At 34.7% G+C, this 25,371-nt stretch overlaps 1 protein-coding gene and 1 long non-coding RNA gene across 19 annotated transcripts in view; one reads left to right on the top strand and one right to left on the bottom strand.

The window, feature by feature from the left end:
• Scmh1 (Scm polycomb group protein homolog 1) overlaps nucleotides 1-25,371 on the top strand; it is a 215,369-nt gene that overhangs the window by 134,028 nt on the left and 55,970 nt on the right. The gene's annotated exons all lie outside the window — the stretch shown is intronic.
• On the bottom strand, nucleotides 1,478-25,336 carry LOC144368015 (uncharacterized). 3 transcript variants are annotated; one of them, XR_013427736.1, is made up of 6 exons: nucleotides 25,184-25,336; nucleotides 15,242-15,310; nucleotides 14,763-14,786; nucleotides 10,839-10,893; nucleotides 6,362-6,504; nucleotides 1,478-5,500 (listed from the first exon to the last, which is right to left on the bottom strand). It is a non-coding gene; the product is annotated as an uncharacterized LOC144368015 (long non-coding RNA). The 3 variants fall into 3 exon arrangements; XR_013427735.1 differs by lacking the exon at nucleotides 10,839-10,893; XR_013427734.1 differs by lacking the exons at nucleotides 10,839-10,893; nucleotides 14,763-14,786.

Below are 25,371 nucleotides of genomic sequence, written 5' to 3'. Positions count from 1 at the left end.
GTCTCAGAAACAAATTTTTTCTTCCTTCTTGACTCTACTCATATCCAACAAGATCTCATCTAGTTTCATGGCTTTACATACTGATGATTCTCAAATTTTTATCTCTAGTCCTGGCCTCTCCCTTAAATTCCAGACTCATATATTAAATTTCCTAATTAGTATCTCCATATTTTGATATCTAATATGTATCTCACAAAAAGCATATTTTAAAAAGTAAATTCTGGGTTTCCTATCCTGGTGAATGGCATCTTTATTCTCCCATATTCTAATAATATCAGATCATCCATGACTACTCTCTTTTATTAAATTTAATTTTTTTTAAATTTTGATTCTTTTGTTTTGTTTTGTTTTTCTTTTTTTATATTTTTTATTGGTTGTTCAAAACATTACAAAGCTCATGATATATCATCTTTCATACATTTGACTCAATTGGGTTATGAACTCCCATTTTTACCCCAAATACAAATTGCAGAATCACATTGGTTACACACTCACATTTTTACATAATGTCATGTTAGTGACTGTTGTATTCTGCTACCTTTCCTATCCCCTACTATCCCCCCTCCCCTGTCCACCCTTCATCCCTCTCTACCTCATCTGCTGTTGTTCAATTCTCTCCCTTGTTTCCCCCCCCCTTCCCCTCACATCCTCTTCTATGTAATTTTATGTAACATTGAGGATCTCCTACCATTTCCATATGCTTTCCCTTCTCTCTCCCTTTCTCTCCCCCCACTCGTCTTTGTTTAATGTTAATCTTTTCCTCATGCTCTTCCTCCCTGTTCTGTTCTTAGTTGCTCTCTTTATATCAAAGAAGACATTTGGCATTTGTTTTTTAAAGATTGGCTAACTTCGCTTAGCATAAACTGCACTAATGCCATCCATTTCCCTGCAAATTCTATGATTTTGTCATTTATTTTCTTCTTTCTTAGTGTGTTCATATGACAAATTACATTGATTTTTGAAATTTAAACTAACCTTGTATTCCTAGGATCCCACTTGGTCATGATGAGTTATTATTTTTATATACTGTTATATTCTTTTTCCTAAAATTTTGTTTAGGATTTTTGCTTGTATTCATGGGATATTGCTGTACAGTTTTCTTTCCATGCTATTTTATGGTTTGGGCAGCAGAAATGTTCATCTCATAGAGTTGAAGGTATCCACCTTGCCGTAAATCTTCTGAGACAGTCTGTGTAGACCTTGTAATATTTTTCCTTAAATATTTGAAACAAGTCACCAGAGAAGTCACTGAGGCCTGGAATCTTCTTTGTGAGAAAGCCTTTAATCACAAATTCAATTTCTATAGCAGAAATTCAGGTTTTCTATGATCTTGACTGAGATTTGGTAATTTGTGTCATTCATGGAAATTATCCATTTCACTTTAGTTATTAATTTAAAGGCATAATTTGTTTCGAATACCTTTAACTTCACAGCAATATAACTTCTCTGATTTCAGATAATAGTTATTTGCATCATCTTTCCTTTACTCTTGGTAACTCTGGCTAGAGGTTTATCAGTGTTATTAATCTTTGCAAAGCACCAGCTTTGGTTTTGATGATTTTATTATTTAAAAAATGTTCTGTCTTTTGTTGATTTATACTCTAATAGTTAATGTTTCCTATCCTTTGCTTACTTCAGAGTTAACTTGCTCTTTTTTCCCCCTAATTTTCTGAAGTGGAAGAGGGAGTCATTAATTAAAACCTTTCTTTTTTCAAATAAAAGAACTCGGTGCTATAAAATTTCCCAAGTACTGCTTTAGTAGCATTCCACAAATTCTGAAATGTTCTGTTTTCATTTTCATTCATTTAAAAATACTCTTTAATGTACCTTTTGGCTTCTCAGCACTCAGAAGGTATTCAGAAATGTGTTATTTAGGGTCCAAATGTTTGGAGATTTTCCACGTAATTTTCTGCTTTGGCTTTAAAAAATTAATCCAACTATAATCATAGAACATACTTTGTACTGCTTAAATCCTCTAACATTTCTCAAGCTTTATTTTATGGCTCATAATATGGCCTAATTTGATAAAGGATATGCATGCACTTGACAATTAAGTGTGCTATATTAATGTTGGAAAGTATGTGAGTCAAGTGGGTCAAATTAATCAATAGTAATGTTCAAAATTACTATATGCTCACTTTTTTGTCAACTTGTTCTTTTATTATAGAAAAAGTATTAAAAGTCTAAGTATAGATATGTTTTGGATTTATCCATTTCTCCTTATATTCCATCAATTTTTGCTTCATGTAAGTAGTGTAAGACCCCTTTATCACTATGAAATTACCTTCTTTGTCTTGGTAATATTTTCTCTGAAATATACTTTGAGATTAATATACTCATTTCAGCTATATTATGGTCATACATTATGGCTAATATTAGCATGATATATCATCTTTCATCCTTTTACTTTTAACCTATTGTCTTTATATTTGAAGTATAATTTTTCTTGAAGACAGTATACTAATAAATTGTCAATGTGCCAATCTTAGCCTTTTAATGGAATGTTTAGACCTTTTATATTTCATTTGATTCCTGATAAGTCTGGGCTCAAATATACTATATTGCTATTTGTTTTAAATTATTTTAATATTTTTTCTAGGGTTTATAGTAAATAACTTTATATAGGTTATCTTTAAGTAATATTATACTGCTTTTATATATTAGAAACTTATGGTATATCTACACTTAGATTTCTCCTTTCCTGCCCTTATACTATTGCTACATACATTTTACACATATATGTAATCCCCCAAATAAATAGTTATAATTGTTTACACACCAAATACATTTTATAGACATTTAAATATTAAGAAAAAATATTTACTTTTTTTTTTTTTGGTACCAGGGATTGAATTCAGGGGCACTCATCTGCTAAGCCACATCCCCAGCCCTATTTTGTATTTTATTTAGAGACAGGGTCTGTCTGAGTTGCTTAATGCTTTATTTTTGCTGAGGGTTTAGCTTTGAACTCGTGATTCTCATGCCCCAGCCTCCTGAGCTGTTGAGATTACAGGCATGTACTAACCACACCTGGCTATTTAATCTTGTTATTATAATTTCCAGTGACCTTCATTCCTTTGCATAGATCTGTTATTCCATCTGATATGACTTTCCTTTTGGATTTTTCCTTTAACATTTCTGGTAATGTGAGTCTGCTAGTGATTAATTTTTTTCAGCTTTTGTTTATCTGAAAATATCTTCTTTTTTTTTTTGCTGGGCATAGTATTCTAGGTTGATGCTGCTTCCTCCAGTATTTTGAGAATGCTACTCAACTTTGTTCTTGCTTGCATTATTTCTAACAAGAAATTCAATGTTATCCTTATATTAGTTATATGGAAAATATCTTTTTTCTCTGGATACTTTTAGGTCTTCCATATCAATGACTTTGTATAATGTAATTATGACATGCTTTTGTGTAGTTTTTATTTTCTTGTTTCTTATTTTTAGGATTCATTGAGCTTCTTGAATTTGTACAATTACAATTTTCCTCATTTTTTGAAAAATACTTTCTTCTTTGGAAACTGCAATTACATGTCTATTTGGCCTCTTGAAGTTATCCCGCCATTCACTGGTCTTTCTTTTTATTTCTCCATTTTATTTTTGCATTTCAGTTTGGATTATTTCAAATTTACTAATCTTTCTTCTGCCATTAATATTACCCAGTATATTTTTTCCTTCACATAGAGCAGTATAATTTAAGTCTTTTTTATATCTTCTATTTTTCTGCTTAAATTATGTATGTCAATATATTAGAATAATTAGTGTGTTTGTTTTCTATTCTATGATTGGTGTAGGTCCTGAGTTAGTTCCAATCAATTGATTATTCTCTTTTATATTGATTGCATTTTCCTGCCTTTTTGCATGCCTTGTAATCTACGAATGGATGCCAGGTATTGTAATGGATATTTTTGCATTTCTTTAAATTTGCTTGTGCTTTGTTCCAAGATGCTGCTACATGAGAATAACTTAATCCTTTTGAGTGTTAATTTTATAATTTATTAGGCAAGTCTGCAACAGTGCTCAGGCTATGGCTCATTATCAACACAATTGCTACTAAGCAAGATTTCCTGGGCATTCTAACTCAATACCCAATGAATTAAGAATTTTTTTTTCCAGTAGAGTAGATGGAATCAGAAATGATTCCAGGGCTGGGGCTGTAGCTCATTGGTAAAGCGTCTGCCTCACACTTGTAAGGCACTTGACAACACCACATATAAATAAATAAAGATATTGTGTCCAACTACAACTAAAAAAAATATTTAAAAAAGAGAAATGATTCCAAGTCCTGTTAGGCTCTATTCCTTCTAATTCTGTCAGATAGATTTTCCTTTGACTTTAAGTAGTTTCCTCATATGTATGTACTGGACAGTAGAACTTTCCTGAGTAGTTGAAAAGGACTCTCTGTAGATTTTTGTAGTTTTCTTCCTGTGAAGTTCTCTCTTCTTGGGTACTTTGATCTGCAAATTCTAGACAATTTGCTATTCCTTCACTCCCAGTTCCATCTCCTCAAATTAGGAAATCTGCTGTATCAACCTGGGCTCCTCTTCTTGAGCCATGATCTGGAAACTCTCTTAACACAGTAAGCTGGGATATTACACAGGGCTCAATTCATGTGTTGTCCATCTCTCAAAGATCACTGTTTATTGCCCTTTCTGCAGTGACTTGAAAACTATTGTTTATATGACTTTAAGAAAATGTTTCAGGTAAAAATAAGAATTCAGCCCCTATTATTTTAAATAAGCAGGTCCTAAATTTATATTTTCACTTAGAAAATAAAACTCAAAACTTAAAAGTGTTGACAGAGAAAAATAACCACTGAGTGCTAAAGAAAGACAGATGTAAATAACTTCCTGATGTTAAGATCTGTTTAGCATAAGTACACCTTTTCTTCTATCAACTTTATCCATACTGACACACTCAACATCAAATGTGTGCTTTCTCCAGCATTTAATTCTATGGTGGAAGCTCTGGATGACCTCTTATCAGTTCCCGATGTTTCCCAGTGGGACTCAGTGTCAACATTCTTAAAGGAAGATAAGATTGTGACAAAGTTATTGAGTACAGAGAAAGGAATACTGGTCCTCTTTCAAGAACTGTCTAAGGGCTGTAAGTCTCCTTATCTGTCTGAATTGAAAGCTACAGTAAAAAATAACAAATTTTTTCAGTAACACAGAATGTCCTCAAGGAGGTGAAGAAGAAGGAAAGGGTGTTACTTGGGATGAAGTTGGGGAAAATGTCTACTGCTAAAACTCATAGTGACCAAATTTTACTTCTTGAGTTGTGGTCCTCCCATACTAGTTTACTCTGGGGACCTCAGGTGAACAGTCAAAGGGCTTCTGCCTCAAGTTTTGTTTATTTAGGAACCAGAAAAGAAAAACAAAAGCAAACTACCTGCCTCCCACCTACTAATGATGTTGAGAATTAATTACCTGCTTGAAGCAATGGACAGGCGCTGGGACTGAACATGTTTCTTTTAGGTATTTGTCCCAGGTAAAATGACCTGTAAAGGAAATAGAAATCTCTATCACAGTCAACTTCCTAAAAAATGCTTTTGGGATATAATCTATGCTAAACATTAAGCCACTTGCAGACTTCTTTTGAGCATAAAGATTTTTTTTCCTGTTTGGGCTACAAGGAGTATTAGGGAGAAGGATTTAGTTGACATGAATGGATCATTTACTAGATTAATGTTTTAATAAAATCATGGTTTCAAGATGTCCCAAAGTGTTCTTCATGTTAGTCTCTAAAGTAATCCAAAATTCCAAAGCAAGATATACAACTATCTTAAAGAAGTACCCAGGAAGCTCATGGAAAACAGAACAGAAGAAACAGAAAGGGAGTGGGGAGATTCCTTCTGAACAATCTGATTCCTGGAATGGCCCTTTATTACAGCCAATGACAGATTTTAACACCCAATGTGGTTGGATTCTACCTTCTTGGCTTAGAAAGAATATGAAAGAAAGGCATCTGGAGACATGAGGTGAAAGGATTCGAGGGGAGGGGAAGCCAGAGGAGTGAGATGATACTTCAGTCCTCACTCTTTAAACTGGCTTTCTCTCACCTATCCCTACCCCACTCCCATCCCAGTCTGTATTGCTTTGAGGTACAAAATGACAAAGGTCTGGTAATCTAGAGAAAGTAGGACCTGGGAAGCATTTATGATGACAGTAAATAAGAATATGTCTTTCAAAGTTTAAAGAACACTGTCCTAGAGAAATAATCTTTAAGGTGACATCATGCTGGGGTCAGAAAAACATGGTAAGGGACAGGCTATTAAATACAGATTTCACTGGACCAAAAAAGATTACCAAGTTATTTATTTAAAGGTTAAACCAATTACCAATCTCCTCCTAATACCCACCTAGAGGTGACCCCATGATGGAGCAGGGAAGGTCCCAGAGACTCTCACAAGCTAAAACACTGTAGCAAACCAGCATTTCTTGAAGTTTCCTCTGTAGTGGAGCAGCACAGGGCCCCTTTGGGCCATGCAAAAAGCACTAGATGCTGGGAATAAAAACGAGTCACTGAATGATGAAAACTAAAGCACTCCAAAGAAGATGCCAAGACTTTACACTCTATTGATTTTATAGCTTCTGTTTAAAATTGGTTCCTTTCCCACCATCATCCTTAACTAAGCCAAATAGATTTGGCCAGAAATCAGTCAGTTCTGAAACATTTCATGAATTAGTCAATGATTAATCATCATGACCAGACATAGTCCATGGGTAAATAAGTTGATATTTCCTGACGTCAAGATTTAAAGAGGTTATCAGAATTTAATAAAGAATTTGCTCTTAGCTGAGAGGGTCCTAAATCAAGAACTGAATACATGTCATAACTGTTCTCTATTAAAAAAAGAAATCATACAATAATTATTCTATCCTTATAAATTAAAAATTAAACTAAATAGTATGTTTTGCATTTCACTGAATTGAAACTCTTAAACTCTTTTATTTAGAGCAGCATGTCCAATATAACTTTCTGTGCTGATAGAAATGTTCTGTATCTGTGCTGTCTAGTAAATTAGCAATAGATACATGTAATTTCTGAACAGTTGAAGTGTAGTTAGTATGGATAAGAAACTGAGTTTTAAATTTTATTTGATTTTAAATAATTTTAATTTAAATACCTATATATGGCTAAGAGCTAATGAATTGGGCAACACATGCCTAGAGGTTTGATGAGTTCTGGTTAATTGCTTATATTGGCTTGAATTCTGACTAGAAGAACCCAAGAGACTTTCGTTTTAAGAATTACCACATCATTAGTGATACCACAATAATTAGAATATTAATTATAGTTCTCTATTACCAAAGCACATGGAATCAATTCCTGTGCTATTGGTATACAAGCCAGAAACCTCAGACATTACAACACTTAGGAAACATCCTATTAGAAACTAAATGAAAAAGAATTTCTTTATTAAAAGCAGTCTATCCACTATGATGATTGATGGTTTAAACCATACCTAGACTGATATTTTTCTTATACTTGACTGCTTATGCTTAGTCCCTTAATCAGATATTATGGTTTAGATATGAAGCGTCTCCCCAAATCTCATGTGTTGAAACAATGCAAAGAAAGTACAGAGGTGAAAAGATTGGCTTATGAGAGCCTTAACCTAATCAATACATTAATCCACTTGAATGGATTAACTGGGTGATAATTATAGCTGGAGGCAGTAGGTCACTGGGGGCTTGTATTTAAGGTTTATATTTTGTCTGTGGTAAAGGAAGCTCTCTTTCTCCTTCTTGGTGTTCATGTCATGAACTGCCTTCCTCCACCATACTTGTCTGCCATGATATTTTGCCTCATCTTGGGCCCAGAACAATGGAGTTGGCCATCTATGAACTGAGAACTCTGAAACCATGGGCCCCAAACAAAAATTTTCCTCCTTTAATTATTCTTGTCAGGTCTTTTGGTCACAGAGGCAAGAAAGCTAAGTAAAACATCAGGTAAACTGCAAATTAAGATAGTTCTTATTGACTCAATAAGAATACTTGAAAACACTACCAATGCCTACCACAAATATTTGCAAGCACTATGTTATAGACAGCAAGGTATAGTTATAGACAGCAAGGTATGAACCAGGAGTTGGTGAAAACAAAATAATAAAAAATTTTATGCTTTGCTGGTCATATAATCTATGTTACAACTACTATGCTATTGTGTGCAATAGTAGCCATAAGCAATATGTAAATGAATGAGCATGGCTATGTTCTATTAAAACTTTACTGATAAAAAAAGGCAGTGGGCTGGATTTGGCCCCAAACAATAGTTTGCTAATCCATGGTCTAAACAATTGATACCAAAACCATAATCATAGATTTTTTTCACTCACTTGAACAAAGTTCAGGACCCTGTCTTCAGAAGTTCTCAATGAATAGGGTTCAAGTGTGGCATGAGAACATGTATTTTGAAAGGCTCATTAGGTAATTCTAATTAAAAGCTGTGTATAGAAACTATTGGTGTAGCTGAAAGAACGTGATATTTGAAGTCAAAGATGTTGGTTTAAGTCTTCTTTCTATAGCTAACAATCTTGGGGGAAATTACTTAATCCTTCCACACCTCACCTTACTTATCTGAAAAACAAAGATAATACCTATCTCGAATGATTGCACATACATTTTTCACTTAATAATATTTAAATTCCTTTCAAGTACAAAGAACTGTGTTAAATCTTATGGGAACAAGATGGATAAAGTTCCTAAAGTTATAGAGATTTCAGCCAAGAGCTAAGCAGATATAGTAAAAAAGTAATAACAAATATTGTTACAATTAAGACAAATTTAAGTTAATGAGGTAATACAGATTGCTTTGAGAGTGTAGTACAGGGAAATTTGTTCCATACTTGAGGTCTGAGATCATTGTGAAAATAAATATTAACTAATTTTGTATAATGCTTTGTGAACACACATAATTTGAGTGTTTTCAATTATTCTAACATTACAATTCAAAGCATTCAACATTATCTTGATCATTTTCAATAATTTATTCAATAGATGTTTGTTGAACATCCGCCATGAGTGAGGCAGTATAGCTTGGGGTCCCTACCCTCATGGAATTTACATTCTATCATATAATGAGACACCATTAACACATAAATAAATAAAATAATAAGTATTTGAAAGGAATAAAATGAGGCAATGGGATGAACTAGGAGATATCTTAGTGAAGTTATGGACATATGCTCTACAGAGGAACTCTCTTAAGCTGAGACATTACAGAAAAGAAAAAGCCAGTCATCTTATTTATATCACTGAATATGCTTATAAAATTGTTTTCTAAATTCTAACACATACCACACTACAATAACATTTATCATTAGGAAAATAGGGCGTGTACTATGAAGGGACAATTTCTTCAAATGACATAAGAAGCCTGTAAAATGTAAAGCACAGGAGTTCACCTAGTTGGATGCTTGAATCCTCTTTTCTAATATTTCTTCATTCAACAAATATTTATCAAATACCTATTGTATGCTAACCCTAGCTCTAAGCACTGAGAATATATGGCCAAGAGCAATAGAGCAAGTCTCTGTCCATGTGGAGCTTACACTCTAATGGGGAAGAAAGATAATAAACAAGATGTTTGTTAGTTGGCATTCTGGTCACATTCTTTTACAAGATCTCTACTTTGTTCCATGTAAGTGTAGAATTCAAATGCCTGAGAGCAATAAGGAAAATCAACATTTTTAGATAAAAAAAATCCTACTCCAAAATTACTGTTTAAATGATATTCCACTGTTCATATATACCATAATTTATATAACTTAACAACAAATTTTGTTAAATACTATTATTTCATTAAGTGTATACTCTTTGAATACTTTTCAGATTATCTTCTTAGGACAAATTCCAGAGTAGGATTAATGAACAAAGAATACGAATATTTTAAATTTTGATATAATACATGTTGTCAAATAGTCTCTGGAATGATTTATACAAATTTCTATTCTCATCAGAACTGCATGAGAGTGTGTTTCCCACACCTTTCCTAAACTGTTTTTTTTTTAAGGAAAAGTTAATATTTTCTTTACTTAAATTAATTTAACTGGTTCTTCTTCGTTATATATGATAGTAGAATCCATTTTCATAAAATTATACAAGCATAGGCTATATCTTTTTCTAATTAGGACCCCATTCTTGTATGTGGGCATAATCTTTATAATTTTGATAAATATTATCAATGAAAAAAGTACTATTTATCTTTTATTTATAGTTTTTTGATTAATAAAGTTAAAGCTCTTGTTTTTACAGTTATCATCTAGTTTACATTTTATTTTGTTATTTTTCTCCCGAGTTAATTTTTTATTTTCTTACAGATTCTAAGGGGTCTTTGTCAATGAAGACTATTAATCCTCTGTCTGTCCTTATACTGAGGATGTATATGTCTCAGTTTGGTAGGGTTTGCCTTTAAGTTTCTCAGTCTGTTCTTTTATGGATTCTTGGTTTTCAAACCATAGTTTCCTCACTTCAATGTTATAAAAAATATTAGCCCATGTTTCTATGATTTCTCTGGTTTCATTTTTTTTAGTATTTGATCTATTTGGAATTTATTTTATGAAATGAATGAGAAAAGGTTCTAGCTTTCCCTTTTTACACATATTCAATAAATGTGCTCGAATATCATCTACTGAATAAATCATCTTCTTCCTACTTCTTTGAAATGCCACCTTGATCTTATATTAATTTCTTATGTATTCTTAGATCTATTTCTGGACTCTATTCTGTTCCTCTAATTAGCCTGTCTATTCCATCATGAGAAGCACTCAGCTTCACATCATTTCATAACCAATTTAAATATCTGCTACAGCAAGTCTTTTTCATAAGTCATACCTTCAATGCTATGTCTTCTTGGCACTTTTCAGATGATTTATAAATTGTGGCAGACCTAACATTAATAAAAACCAGCTATTTAAAAATGTCTAAAGCTATAAGATACATAGTCATTCATTCTCAAAACATTGCTCAGAACCCTTTAAAATTAATAGCTTTATATTTTTAATGGATCACTTCAAAATAAAACACCAATCCAAAAAAAATTCTGAAAACAAATAATAGAAACTGAATTATACAATTAGAAACCTTTTAATCATATGAGACAACATCCTAACTAAAAGTTAAGAACTCATCAAATACCCTGATTGAAAAAGAAAGGTTTCAAGTAAAAACTCAGCTCCTAGTATCAATGCAACACTTTCATTATTATGTTTCTGCCAGCTAGTTTTAGTTTTAAAAGAACATGCACACAAGAATCAGAGTGATTTAATATGTACAGTCTTTCATCAAATTCTCAAAGGTTGGAGAATATTGGGTAAAAAATATGTTCAACTATAATATTGCTCCACTAACATTTCCATGTGGTTTCTTCTTTGAAAAAGGATGAAAAAGAAAGTCACTTTATTTTTATTTAATAAAGAAGAAATTAATAGAGAGAAGAAATTAAAAACTTTTTATAGGTTCAGGCAGGTATCCTGAAATGAAAAAGATTTGGATTTGGGAGGCTTCAAAGATACAGAATTACAATATGACTTAAGAGTTTCCTTAAACAACTTTTGGCTTTATTTGCCTCTTATGTCTGCCATGTTGCCTCTACCCATTGAATGACACTTAGTAAAAATGTTACTTTCTTTGCAAAACCTCTGGCTTTTCTTATATTCCAAGAACAAATCCTATAATTTCCATATTTTCTATAATATCTTGTTTATGCCTCTACTGTCATCATATCCTATCATTATAATTATTTATGTGAGCTCTTTATGGATAGGAAATATATTTATTCATTTTTAAAATCTTCACTGTTTTATACAGTGTTTGAAACTTAATGATAAAGATTTAGTGAAAGTTTTTGAATGAATGAAAAGAAAAGCAGCACAGAAGTAATAGTCCTAATCTTGACTGGACTAGTAAAATCACATGTGGGATATTAAATTTCATCTGGGAGTTACTTTGAGACAGATATAGCAAAGCAGAGTTGAAATGGTGACCTGTGGCAAAGGGTCACCTGAGGATCAACTGAAGGAATAGTTCATGACTACTTAGCATTAGAAAGAAAGCAAAGTCTCAAAGCCATTTTCTCATCCATGCAGTTATCAAATATCAACAGTATTGTGCTGGAGACATAATCATGATCAAATATTGTCCTTGTCCCTTGAAGAGCTTTGGTCTAGTGAGACACAGAGGCCAAACAATCCACTATAATATGCAATGGTAAGGACTACACCTAGAGAGGTGGTGGGTATTATAGGAGCACCTGGAGGGTTTGTGCAAAGAAGTCATCTTTAGGATCCTAAGTAACAGTGTAAAAAGATAAGCAGAAGCCAAAGAGAAAGGAAACTTTGTTTTAGACAGGAAAATAAAAGCATGTATAAATGCTTGGAGGCGAGCAAAAGGAGTTCTACAAACTGGATTTTTTGGTATGTTTACTGGGTAAAGTTTAAAGAAAAAGTAGTCTAAGAAAGCAGTTGTAGATAGAAGCACTGTTCAGATATCAGTGCCTCCCACACAATGTTAATGAGAAGCAAAAGTGATGAAGGGCTTAGGGTGCAGTCATTCTGGCTGCAGGGTGAACAATGGACTGGAAGGAAGGGTATGGAGGCTGGAAGCTATGCCATTAATAATCTAGGTGTGAGATGATAGTGGTTTAAACCAGGAAAATGGCAGAGGAGCAGTGACAAACTAGTTCCTACAACTGCTTTCTAATAATCAAGAGACGAGTGAATAAAAAAAAGGTAAACCTGTTTCATTCAGCCCTAAAAGTTAGAATGTGACTAATATAAATTACAAAGAAAGAGATTTTTGCCCAATATCTATCTAATATGAAGCAATCTACCCGAGGAGGCTATAAGTCCCCTGCAACTTGTAGAGTTCAAGATAAGACAATTTATAAGAAATTCAAAATGTCAAATTTGAAATGCTGGGCCAGAGCAGCATTTCCAATACTGAAGTTCCACAGATCTACTAAATTTTATTTGTTTGATATTTGGGGCTATTCTCTCTGCTTGATGTAAAAAAAATAAAATATGTAGTATTAAGTCATGTCAAAGGCTATGCCTGTGCTAACCAGTACTCTCATGAGGAAAACTACACTTTCAAATTTTAACATCATTTGTCAACTGATATATTTTATGTGAATTGAGCATCCATGTTTCATAATCCCTTCTCAATAAATAAATTGTTTACATGCCTAAAGCTGTCACTGAACTACAATTATTACTTATATGAGCAACAAAACTAGCAGCAGCTATCACTGTCTTCCCTTGGCATGCCAGACTCGCACAGCATCTCCCATGTTCACTACAGCCTGAAAAGCAGGTTTTGTGCTCATTATAAAGATAAGAAAATGGGCTCAAAAATATTAAATAATTTGCCTAAAGTTACTAAACTGATAAGTGGGGAACAGGAATTTGAACCAAGTCCTGCATGATTCCTATGTCTGAGCATTTTCCCACTATTTATTGGCATCTTAGAAATCTTGAAAAAGGTTTTAAGAAGCAATAAAAATAAGTATCATTTCTTTATAAAGTGCCAGGTACTTTTAACTGCATATTTTAATTTCATTAATTTCTTCAGTTCACTCACATTCATAATGCTTCACTCTGAATGTCAGAAGATCTGACTTAAAGTCCGAGTAAAATCGTTGAACAGAATGAAAGTCAAAACAATCCTCTATAGTATCTGAAAGTTTTAAAGGATTTTTGCATGATTTAGTTCATGCCCATCTTCTTTACAACGTGTGAAGTAGGCAGAATGGAATTAAACCCATTTTACAAATCAGAAAACTAAGGATTTAAGAGTAACTAAATGGCAGAGCTGGCTCTCAACACACCCAGGAGGTTCTGACTCTTAGTGTTCTACTTTATGTTATGCTGTGTGTCAGTGGGCAATGAGAAGTATCATGTTACAGGAACAAAAGGCAAGAAAAAGCAAATAGACAATAACAGGCTGAACACATGTAATTACAGTAACAAAATATACCAAAATACCTGAACGGGGGCTGAGGATATAGCTCAGTTAGTTGGAAGAATGCTTGCCTTGCATGCACAAGGCCCTGGGTTCAATCCCCAGCACCACACATACACACACACACAAAAAAAAAAAAAAAAAAAAAAAAATTGAACAAAAATTCATAAAGGTATCAGGATACCAACATTAAGGTAATATGTAAAAAGATTTTAAAGGATTCTAAGACATTAATATTAATGTTTATGTAAAAACCCAAAAGCTGATTGAGAAATATTGGTATTAGTTTTATTCCTCAAATCCTAATCCTGAAGTATACTACACAGTGATAAAAACCAAAAGAAGTATCAATCTGATTTGTTACCTGATAACATTTTAATATTTTAGTTTTAATTTAGTTCATACACTTAGAAAATCTTTAGGTTTAATTTCAGTTCAATTTATAATTAATTTCTTTTGGGTAAATCCCACCAAACTTTGGTTTATGACAGTGGAACTTTGTTTAGTTCTAGTTGCAGTGCATTAAGAAGTTACTTCCAGTGGGGCTCAGTTTCCTTTCCTCCTATAGTCTACATAATCAGCCACACCCCCTTCCTTTTTGTTAGCTTTGTGACCTCCTGAAAAGTAGGACTTGATGTGGCACTGAGATAAATTACATTAGGCAGGTGAGCACAGAGTTCTTTGGATTATGAGATGGAGACACGTGGAATTATCTTCCTAGTAGAGTAAAACTGATTACAATCTTATCCCAGGTTTAGTAATTCTCTTTATTTAGCAGAAACAAGAAAAATATCTTACCTAGCTCCAGGATGTCACCAGTTTCTATTAAACAAAAAAATGTTATAGCATAGGTCATCATGATAAACATACTGAAATGACAGAAAGGTGCAATTCTGGAGTAAAATAGGGGTTTGAAAGTTTGTTTATCTGATTACTTCATTTTAAAAGATACTGAGTTTTATTAGTTAGTAGCTGCGGCAGTACACTAAACTTTGCCTTCCTCTAGAGATTAAACTAATAAAAACTATGAAAACCTGGAGGGACTAAGCAACAGTGCCTAAAGCTCTAAATAAATTTGGGATTATTTATAAGAAATGTACGTTTCCAGATTTTCAGCTCAGAATAAAATGTTACTTTTTATAGACACCTTAATAATGACAATATTTGCTTTTTCTTTAAAAAGTGAGTTATTTATAAACTCAGACTTCTAAGAACAAATGTTTTATGGTAAAAAATGTCAAATAAAACTTTTTCATGCTAGATGGCTTTTTTCTTACCTTGATATTGGGATGCAGACTCTGATAGGTGACCATATTTGTATTTTCTAACTTCATTCCAGTTTATTACTGCAGGAAGAGAGAAAAGAGTCACGTAGAAAGAAAACACAAGATTCACTACTTCTGAATTTAGCAGTTTCCATTAACAGTTTTTAACTAAGTCATCACTTTTGAGATTGTATTTTTGGAAATAATGCAAATAGAGACAAGAATGTTATAATTAAAAGCTTTAGAACTGCTTATAGTAACAGAAAAGAGGGAACACCTAAGTGTTCAGAACAGAAGATTGATTCAGATTCAGCTGTGTAACCACTAGGAAAAATATTTTGAAGCTGTTAAACTTTTACAAAGGCTAAAGAATAAATGGGAAAATGTTAAATTGTAATGTTATTAGGTAAAACAAGGGAAGAAAAGTTACATTCATAAAATATCACAATTATATATATATAAAAAAACCCCTAAAAACAAAGAGCACCCATGTAGGTGAACTGTGCCCTCCCAAATTTCATATTGAAGTCCCCACTCCCCAGTACCTCAGAATGTGTATTTGGAGAAAAGATCTTTGAAGAGGTAGTTAAGTTAAAATGAGGTCACTGAGGTAGGCCCTAATTCAATATGACTGATATCCTTATAGAAAAAAAATTGGACAGGGCCAGAGAAAAGATGGCATAAAGACAGAGGGAAAATATGGCCATCTATACCTTAAGAACAAGAGGCCTCAGAGGAAACCTGCTGACACCTTGATCTTGGACTTCTGGACTCCAGAATTATGAGAAAATAAATTAGTGTCATTTAAACCATCAACTTGTGGTCTTTGTTATGGCAGCCCTAACAAATGAATACACTTCTTAAAAATTATCACTAAAAAAAAAATGGAAGTAAACACAGCAAATAAATATACGGGGTGGTAGTACTGGATCCCCTTTATAATTTCTAATTATAGAAATTAATTAGATGTAGCTGAACTTCAGCCCTAGCCCAAGAAGAAGCATTTTTAATTCCTCACAGAAACTAGAGGAACTTGGAAAGCAGTGCCCAAAGAAGAAAAGGAGAAAACAGCTACATTACAAAATGTACACTGTTTAAATACTGCCACAAATTACTCAGTGTATCAGGAAGTATTTAAACAGTGTAATTTTGTAATGTAGTTGTTTTCTCTTGTATCAGTTCCTAAATGAGAAAACAGCAGCTGATAGAATTTCACACATAATAAAAGAAACCACTTATTTAAAAAATTTCAAAGCATTCTAAGAATAATGGCCATGTTTCAGAGTATGTTGTGATATGTAGTTTAATGTAGTATGACATGTATGATACTATTTAATAATCGAATTTATTCCTCTTACACAAGCAATATCTTTCTTCTCTGGTAGTCCCTTTCCCAGTTAGTAATAACAAGTCAGAAATCTGAAATTCTTCTTAATTGTCTGCTTTTCATTGCTTTTGGTTCTCAAATCAATTGGTTATCCAATTCTGCCATTCTATCTCTAAAATGACCAGCTCCTCTCTCCCATCTCCTGGATGGAATCAGTACAGCAACCTCTGAGCTTATGTATGTATTCTTGGAACTTGACAAACAGAAAGCACTTTTTAAAAACTCTTTACCAAATTTTGAATTTAGATTTCATTATCTCTTCCTTTACTCAATAAAAAGTTTCTTAATTCTTGTGTCTTTTCTACATACAAATCAACATTATTTTTCTAAAGTACAGATAAGATAAAATATGTCACTACTCCATTTAAAAGTCCTAAGGGGCTGGGCACAGTGGTGCACAACTGTAATCCCAGCAGCTCGGGAGGCTAAAGCAGGAGGATTGCAAGTTCAAAGCCAGCCTCAGCAGTAGTGAGACACTAAGCAACTCAGTGAAATTCTGTCTATGAATAAAACACAAAATAAGGCTGGGATTGTGGCTCAGTGGTTGACTGCCCCTGAGTTCAATCCCCAGAACCAAAAACCACCACAACAACAAAAAGTCTTTAAGGATCATACCCTAAACTGTGACCAAACATATAAACATATTCCCACTTCTCTTCCAGATATTTCTGGATCTAGGACAAATGTTACTTTATAAAAAATTTCTGGTAATGCTCCTAAGAAAGAAAAGTATTAGCTCAACCTCGTACCTTTATGCCTATCACAGAATGCTACATCTAAATACTTACTAAGCAGTATGTATTCCTGGAACTTGACACACAGAAAGCACTTTTAAAAAAGTCTTTTTACCAAATTCAGAAACATAAAGTTATGAGTGAGAGAAAAGTTATACATATGAATAAGTCAATATTTCAATGATGCTCTCATCAAAACTATTGTAATATAGAGAATGGTACTTAACTAAAGAAACCACTAATGTTGGATAGCAGTTATTCATGTTAACTAAGAATAACAGAAAACAGAGCATCTAAAACTGCAGATAATATAAAAGTCATTCATATTTAGCTTTATTTTAATTTTTTACAACAAATTTACTATTTCAATCATACTAGGTTAATATTAAAAATGAAATTGCTATTATTTAATGGGTAGAGTTTAAAGTTTTGCAAAATAAAAAAAATGATCTATAGATAGATGGGACTGATGGTTCCATAAGTAAATGTCTTTCTGAATTTTCTGACCAGAAATGCCACGGAACTGTACACTTAAAAATTAGTTAAAATGGAGAGCTGGTGATATACCTTAGTAGTAGAGTGTTTATCTATGTGTGAGGCACAGGGCTCAATTTCCAGCACTAAAAAAATTAAAATGATAAACTTTGTTATGTATGTTTTGCTATAATTTTAAAAATTAATCTTAAAAATGAAATTTTCATTCATGGATGTCAGGGTAAGGTAAGCTCAGAGGTTGCTGTACTGATTCCATTTCAGATTTAACTAACATCTAACATTACCTTATAGCAGGCCAGTGCCAGTGATTTTCCTATCTATCACCTCAGGTATTATCAATATCTTTTTGAAGATGAGAAATCTGGGGCTCAGTAAGTTTAATAGTGTCATGGAGGGGAAGATGTAGTGCAGCAAAAGCAATGAAAGATATATAATAATGGTCCAAAAAGGGAGTAAATCCACAATGAAAAATGGAATTGAAGCAACAATGTGAATCCTGCTTAGGAAGATTCATTCATTTTACAAATACTTATCTGGTATTTGTCAGTCATGATTCTAGATACTGCATATATATCACTGAACAAAAACTGCATTCTACTGGAGTTCTTACCAGGGGTTTTACAAAACGTCATCTTTTGATTGGAGGTATTTGAAAAAGCATTTATTGTAGGGAAGCAGATGTCAGAGACTTTCTGGCAATGAGAACTTTCCTGTGGAAGCAGAAAGGCTGGATGACCACTTATCATCAAATGTGTAAACTTTCCTAAGCTGAGAGGGAATTTATGGGTTGGAAAAAAAATAAACTTCTAAGATTCTATTAAACTTTGGGATTCTTGTTCTCTAAGTAACAAATAATATTATGGGAGCTGAGGTAGTAGCAATGAATCTATATCCCATGTGTATATATTTATGTTTGATTAAGCACATGTGTTTATCTTATTAACTATTCATAAACTTGTATTATGTGATATTTTCCTTTATATCTTACATATCAGAATCAACTAAATGAATGAAAGAGCACTTCCTATTCTATATTGTTCAGTTTGACATTTAAATCTCATTTCCAACTCAATATTTTCAAAACAACTCTAAAGTCTTTGCTACTTCCTTACTGAAATCACATTCATCAGGAGAGAAGATGGCAGAGTAGAGGTGGTTGCTTTTCAAGCTGCTCCATGGTGGGAGACCAAGAAAGTGGATAAATAGCTTCCCAGTGAGATAGATGAAAGTGGGATTTTACTGGGATTCAATTCTGAACACTCAGAACAGCTTGGGATATATTATAATAAAGAAGGAAGCACGCCACCACTGTCAGTGGCTGCCAGAACTGACCACTGTGAGCAAAGCAGGGAGGGGGACTAAGGAAACATGCATTGTAGGTGGCATTGTGGCATCTGGTACAGAGAAATCAGAGATCAAGGACACTGCTGACGGATCCAGAGGGTGTGCTATAGGAAAGACACCTAGTGTCTTCTGGTTGTCTACAGAGAGCTGAGGCAAGAGCTACCTTGCCATGAGGCTGTGGCAGCTGTGAGGAGCAAGTCCAGGAGCCTAGACCTGGGAAATCTGAGCTGGGTCTGAAAAACAGACCTGGTAGATGCTTGTTGGCATGACCCAGAGTATGCCTAGGAGAACAGGAGAAAAATCAGGCAAGGACAGTGTTTTATCCCGGGGAATATAGGTCTTGGAGACCCTAGAGCCTGGTTTCCTTTCCCCTCTTTGAATCTGGTGGCTTGTAGAACCAGCTGGGACGGTATGACTGTGCTTTCCAACTGAACCCAGGAAGCCGGGAAGGGCAGGGTGTGTGGGTGGTGGAGGATTGGCTCCTCCAATGCATGAGTAAAACCCAGGGGAGACTCCAGGCGTGCAGTCTCCCAGCATGGATCAGCAGCTGCCCAGGTAGTGCTCTGATTTAATATCTTTAGACTAATTGCCATTCAATAAAGCACCTGGGACTTGTCTAGACCCAAGCCTGGCCTTCAGGAGCTCTGCCTACGGGAACTCCTCTCACAGAACTCTACAGCTACCCCACCCTGAAAGTGGAGAACACAACACTCAAACCCACTTTATCTCATACTGCCAGAAGGGGAAGCTAAGAATTTTTGAACTCCAACTGGCAACTTGATGAACAAAACAAAAAGAGGAAGTATTTGACAGCCTGTGGTCATTTCTCTTGTGCATAGTACATATGCACAAGAAAAAAAGGAAGGAGGGAGAGTTGGGAATAGACAACGAACACATATTCTCATTGACACATTTGACTACTACAATGGAAACAGTCCTTAATTTTTCACCAAGAACTGTTTTTTTTCCCTTTTCTTTTTCTCTGATTGTGTTCTGAATGGTTTATGAACATTTATACATACACATATTTGTCACTCTTTTCTCATTTCTAGCATTTTTAAAGGTAGTTACTTTTCATGGCTCTATCTTTTGAGGGTTAAGGTTTTTGATTAGCATATTTTGGTTTTATTTTGTAGAGTTCGTGGTTTTTCACTTATCTGTTTCCCTTGATTTTCTTTCTCCCTTTCCTTTTGCTAACAGTCAAATTCAATTATTTTCTCTTTCAATTTTCCTTTAATTTTTTACTTCTATTTTCTTTATTCCTCCTTGATAAGCATAACAACCTACATCTCTTTTGCATTCCTCCTATTGACCTTTTGAAATTATAATTCCTTTTTTCTATTATTTGGCAACTGACTGCCTTACATTTCTATTTATTGTGCCAATTAACATTGTAGATGTCATAGTAGGGATTAAGTATTTAGTTTAATGCTGTATATTGTTTGCATTGATTGTTATTATTTGTTTCCCACTAACCTGGAAACCTTCAGGGACTCTATAAGTTCATAAAGTAGAAATTCTGTTGCCTCAGATTCATACTGATAGATAGGTAGACAAACAACATGAAAAAGCAAGGTAACAAACCATCCCAAACAAATCAAAATACCTTAAAAACAGAATCCATTGACACTACAGCAGATGAAATGCCACTGTTTTTGGTCAGCATTTTTGATGCTGTGACTAAAAGATCTGACCAAAACAAATTTAGAGGAGGACCAAAACAATTTAGAGGAGGAAAAGTTTATTTGAGGTATTACAGTTTCAGAGATCTTAGTCCTTAGAAGGCCATCTCCATTCCTCAGGGCGTAAAGTGAGGTAAATCATCATGGCTAAAGAGTGTGGCAGAGGGAAGTGGCTCACATGATGATCATAAAGTAGAGAAATCTCCACTTGCCAGATACAAATATGTACCCCAAAGCCACACCCAATGTCCCACTTCCTCCAGCCACACCCCACCTGCCTTCAGTTACTACTCAATTAATCCCATAAGGTGATTAATTCATTGAGTGGGTTAAGACTCTTACAATCCAATCATTTTTGCTCTGCACCTTCTTGCATTGTCTCACACGTGAGCTTTTGGGGAACACCACACATCCAAACCATAACAGCCATAGAAGGAATTTAGAAAGTTCATAATTAAACTGATCTATGAAGTAAAAGACGTAAGATGTAAGGAGTGAAATCAGAGAGAAAACACAAGAAGTAAAAGATTACTTCACTAAGGAAATAAAGATTCTGAAAAAGAACTAATCAGAAACCCTTGAAATGAAGGAATTAATAAACCAAAATTAATCAACCAAAAGCATCAGCAACAGATTAGAACACTTGGAAGATAGAGTTTCAGGCAACAAAGACAAAATATATAATCTTGAAAATAAAGCTGACATAGGATAAAAGATGTTAAGAGATCGCCCATGCTGGCCTGCACGGGACCCAGGCTCACAGTAGGCCTGGGTCCATCCTGCCATTGGCAGACACCCACCAGAGCCCAGCCCCTTTTACAGGACCACCCCTTCCAACTGGCAAACTTTTAGGAGAGCTCAGGCCCAGTCCAGATCTGCCCTCACCGACTTGTGAGGGACCCAGGTCCAGAATAGGTCCTAGTTCACCCCCCTACCCCCACCTGGGATCCTAAGCCTAACTCACCTTTTTTTTTTTTTTAGTAGATCTACTTTTTCAACTGTAAATTTCTTGTAATCTAATCTAATATTTGTAATAGATCAAATATTTTTGATAAAACTTGGTATCTGATGTGCTGTACAACAGAAACCAGACTTCAAAGATTTTTGCAGTATATATTTTTGCACTGGTTACATATAAAAATAGTATTTTAGATATATAAATAAAATACATTTCTAAATTAATTTTGCTTATTTTTACCTTTTTTAATGTGGCTATTATAAAAAATTAAATTACATATGTGGTTTGCATTAATTGCTCTTGGACAGTACCATGTTGGACAATTACAATTCAGTGAAGCTAGGGAATAAGATATATGGGTGGATAAGAGAAGGAGGAAGTGGTCAACATTAGTGGCCATAGTTTTTACTATAATGGAGAAAGCAGAGTTACAATAAGAACCAACAATGGGCAAAGAGGGGAGGTGAGGAACAGAGGACAAAATATACTGATTAAATTTTTTTTCATGTGGCTTGGTTGTTCGATCTTCCTAATAACTAAGACTCCCAACTATTTCAGGAATAAAGGTAGGATAGGCTTTTGAGAAAATAGCATGATTTTAGTGTGAAGCAGAAGGGCAAATGTGACTTAATCCCAAAGAAGACAAATCACCCAAATTATAAGTCCTGAGTAAGGGATAAGAAAGGGTACGGCACAATAAACTAGAAAACGTTGTTATGGGCCCAAAGTAACAGGGCTAAGCACCACAGACTGAAACCTCTGAAACCATGAGTCAAAAAAACATCTTTCCTCTTTTTAAGCTTATTTTTCTTAGGTATTTTGTCATAGTGACACAAAGTTGACAAACACAGAAAAATAGTACTGAGAGTGGGGTCATTGCTGTGACTATACCTGACCATGTGGTTCAGAAGCCCACAGAATTGGGCTGCAGGAGGAATTTGGAAAACTCCAGAGAAGTGGGCCAGAAAAAGCCTAGAATACTATAAGTAGAGCTTCAAGGGAAATTCTGGTAAGAACTCAGAAGAGAATGCTGATAGGAATGCAGGGAGTAAAAGACATGTGCTTATAAGCTTTCAGATGTACATAAGGAATCTGTTGGGAATTAAATTGGACTAGAGGTCATATGTGTTACACTGTGGTAAACATTTTGCCTATGTCCTGTAATTTTATGTAAGGCTTAGTTTAAAGGTATGGATTAATAAATCTGAAGGTGGAAATTTCAAAGCAAAACAGCAGTCATGCTATATCATGAGTATTGCTGGCTGATTTCAGACAGATTTAATGAAAATCAAAAGTAAAAAACAGATGGAATTTTTGTTGTTGTTGTTACTAGGGATTAAACCCAAGGGTGTTGTATCACTGAGCTACATTCCCAGTCCTTTATTTTTATTTTTTTAAAATTTCATTTTAAGACAAAGTCTCATTTAAATTGCTGAGACTGGCCTCAAACTTGTGATCCTCCTGCCTCAGATTCCCAAGTAACTGAGATTTTAGGCATGCGCCACTGTGCTAGCTGAGGAAAAAAAAATTTTTTTTAAAGCAGCTGAACAAGGTTTTATTGCGATTCATTCCTGGGTGAGACTCTCCAGCTGACCAGAGCCGATCCAGGAGAATCACCTGAGCAAAAAATTTTTTTAAATTTGTTCAGCCAGAGAAGTGCATGCAAAGTTTTGGCTAAGGTGGGTGTGGTTGCTAAAGTTATTAGTTCCATTTTTAAAAGCTAAGCTTGGCATATCTACTGGCCCAGTTACTTGGGAGGTTAAGGTGGGAAGACTGCTTGGGCCTAGCTTGGGCAACATGGAAAGACCTTGTCCCTTAAGGACAATGGGGAAGGAGGAGAGAGGGAAGGAGAAGAATCCAAACACTCTACACCAGGAAAATAAGAAAGTTGCCTTGAAGGCATTACAGGAATTATCAGCAACTCACCCATCCTAGACTCAAGAGTGTAGAGTACAAATTTATTTAAAAGACTTGCTTGAGAAGAGACCCTCCCCCAGGCACATTTTTTTTTCCAAAGGGCTACATAAGGAATTGTTGCTTGGATTAATTTCCCCTTGTTCAATTATCCAAGCACACAGAAGTGGCTGCAGCTGTGGTCCAAACAGACCCAGTTCCTGGAGGCAGACCTTAGTGTTATCCAGGAGATGCTAGTTTTTATTTTGTTTTGTTTTGTTTTGGTACCAGGGATTGAACCCAGAGATGCTTAAACACTGAACCATATCCCAGCCCTTTTTATATTTTATTTAGAAACTGGGTCTCACTAAGTTGCTTAGGGCCTCACTAATTTGCTGAGGCTGGCTCCTGACTTAGCCTCCTGAGTTGTTGGGCTTACAGCCTGCACCACCATGCTTGGCATGATGCTGGATTTTAGGTGAGGAGAATGCAAGGGTTGGGTTATGGTTTCCACCGAGAATTCAAAGGAAAGTGTGGGAAGCCAGGCAGAGCATAGCAGGGTCAGAGATCTTGCAAGTAGCTCCTGAAAGGGAAATAAATGAAGTTGTGAGAATGAGACTGAAGTTGCACTGGAGATCCCAGGAAATTAGAGATGTCAGGAATGTGGAGCATCCACCAAGGAAAGCTTCAGACACAGAGCACAGTCAACCAAACAGTTGAGTCCATGTGGGCTGCAGCCAGCAAGACTATAGGGGACAGGGCTGCTCAAACTTTCTAGATCTTATATTGTACCTTTGTGTGCCCTGTGTGCTGGTCATGGAGCTATAGGATTTTATGTTTGTCCTATTAGATTTGTCCTGCTTTAGTTCCATTCCTCCTTTTTTTTTTTTACCCCATTCTTTCTTTTTTCGAATGGGAATGTTTACCATATGCTTGTCTTATCACTGTTTTAAGTATGTAACTTTTTATTTTATTTTATGGGGGTTCACAGCTAAGAATATGTTTTGAGTCTCAGAGAAGATTAAGACTTTTCAGGTGTGTTGGAATTGTTAAAACTTTACTGACTGTTGGAGATGGACTGAATGCATTTTGAATCATGAAATGGACATTAGCCTTTGGGACCTTTAGGAGGCAGGGTCTAGGTAGAGGAAATAGGTCACTGGGATCATGCCCATGAAGAATATATTAGGACTCCATTCCTTTCCTCTGTTTCTCCTTGCTTCCCAGCTACCAAAAGCAACTTTGCTTTACTACATGCTTCCTATCACGATGTTTGAAAGTTTTACCATGTACCCAAAGTGACAGGTCCTAATGACCATGGACTGAAATCTCTGAAACCATGAAGCAAACTAAGTATTTTCTCCTATTAAGCTGATTTTCTCAGATATTTTTTCACAGATATGGAAAGCTAATACAGTTTCTTAATCCCTCTTACCTCTATGATAGCATAAAAGAACTTACCACTAGGCTGCATAATCAATGAACTAAAGACTGCTTAAGGAGTTATGAGGTTTGGGATTTATCCCTGGATCCGCCAAAATCTTGCTCTGACTTCTGACAAGCCAATTTCTCTGTATGTTATTTTCTCCATCTGCAAAGTTGATGAGGGGAGAAGAAGGAGAATGGTTATTAACCTGACTAAGACCTTT

This window comes from Ictidomys tridecemlineatus, chromosome 11, assembly GCF_052094955.1.
Source record: "Ictidomys tridecemlineatus isolate mIctTri1 chromosome 11, mIctTri1.hap1, whole genome shotgun sequence".
Classification (NCBI taxonomy): Eukaryota; Metazoa; Chordata; class Mammalia; order Rodentia; family Sciuridae; genus Ictidomys; species Ictidomys tridecemlineatus.
Note: the sequence above shows the minus strand (reverse complement) of the source record. Positions and strands in the feature narration are given on the sequence as shown.